We start from the raw sequence: 1807 nt of genomic DNA, 5'->3' as shown, positions 1-1807 counted from the left end.
AAAATCTGCTGATCTTCACTGCCAGTCTGGGAGCTAAAAGAAATAATATTATTTTACTATTATTTTACCGCTTCCTTGCGGTATGCTCGACTATATTGTAAGTCGTTTAAATACGCCGCGGCAGCGGCTCTTCGTTCTCCACGCAGCTCAGCACCACAGATAATATTTATATAACTGAAAAATGTCTCAACAGGATGGGATAATATGCAAGCAAGCTTAACAATAAATAATACAAGTTTTCATTTAAACAACTCTATTAAAACCTTTAAATATCTCAGTGATTACAGACCTTTGTGAATTCACACGTAATGGCGTACATTGCTTAGTCTCGACAAAAGAATGCTACATTGGCGTTCTCTACGACAACAACAGGAGATCTTACTCGCACAACTTCCAAATTAAGACGACAAAGACATTCATATTCAACACGTATTATATACTAGTTCCTTTTTAATCTTTGTTTAACATTTATCTTCTGTGTCGGTTTTATTACTCGCCGACGCAGACGTTTTCAGAAATAAATAATGAAAAAAAAATACATACTTTTATACAATGACACAATATGATACATCTAATTCTCTAATTACTACATAATATATTGTTTTTGTTTCTCTAGACGTTACAATATTAAGAATAAAGATGTAGAATTCCCAGCACTTCTTTTACTTTCGTGAGAGTGTGAGAGAAGGAAACTGCAGAAAAACCTTTATATAAGCTCTAATTTCTTCGTTTTTTCCCTTTTTTTTGCGAGATGTATGTATAAGGATAAAACATGTTTCTTGATTCTTTTGGGAATATGCGTTCTCGAAGATTTTACACCAAATTTGTATGTGATGCTCAGCGTCTCTTCCGTAGTGTCTGCCACTGGAATCTGACGAATGTCTCCAAAATACCCTCTTCCTGAAGAAACCCCCACAATGAAACGCATCGCTCTTCCTCGAATCTCCCCCGTTTGCTGTATTCATTCCACACTAACAGGCAGTTCTCAAGAAACTACTAAGCGAGTATTTCTCAATCCTCTTCCTTCGTTGATGAGTAAAATTTTCTTAGGATCCTTTCAATGAATCTCAACTTTCCGTCTGCTTTACCTACAACTAATTTTACATGTTCGATCCACTTTAGGTTGCTATGGACGCATACTTCGAGATATTTTACTGGTGTTAGTGTTAGCAATTATTTATCGCCAATAGTGTAATCGAACTGTACATGGATTTTCGATCTGTTTGTGTGGAATGTCAATGTACATTTTTTCGCACAGAGTATGAACTGTTAATCCTTTCCATAAGCGTCAATCCACTGTAGATCTTCCTTCATTTATCCAGACTTTTCTTATAATCTAGCTGTGGTCTTCAAAAACTGCTCTCCATTCTGCACCCGTTTGGAATAATAATATAGATAGCTAGAATATTTCATGCCAACGGCCTTGCCGCAGTGGTAACACCGGTTCCAGTCAGATCACCGAAGTTAAGCTCTGTTGGCCTGGGCTAGAACTTGGATGGGTGACCATCCGGTCTGCCGAGCGCTGTTGGTGAGGGGGTGTACTCAGCCCTTGTGAGGCAAACTGAGGAGCTACCTGATTGAGAAGTAGCGGTTCCGGTCTCGGAAACTGACATACGGCCGGGAGAGCGGTGTGCTGAACACATGCCCCTCCATATCCGCATCCAGTGACGCCTGCGGGCTGAGGATGACATGGCGTCCGGTAGGTACCTTTGGGCCATCATGGCCTGTTCGGGAGGAGTTTTTTTTTAGTTTAGAATATTTCATACTTAAAGGCAGACAGTGGCATGGTGTGATCGAACTGCTTACA

General features: G+C 39.8%; 1 pseudogene; it reads left to right on the top strand.

Moving 5' to 3' along the window:
* The first annotated feature begins 1413 nt into the window (after positions 1-1413).
* Positions 1414-1531, top strand: LOC126471949 (5S ribosomal RNA; annotated as a pseudogene).
* The last annotated feature ends 276 nt before the right edge of the window (positions 1532-1807 follow it).

Source organism: Schistocerca serialis, chromosome 3, assembly GCF_023864345.2.
Source record: "Schistocerca serialis cubense isolate TAMUIC-IGC-003099 chromosome 3, iqSchSeri2.2, whole genome shotgun sequence".
Taxonomy (NCBI): Eukaryota; Metazoa; Arthropoda; class Insecta; order Orthoptera; family Acrididae; genus Schistocerca; species Schistocerca serialis.
Note: the sequence above shows the minus strand (reverse complement) of the source record. Positions and strands in the feature narration are given on the sequence as shown.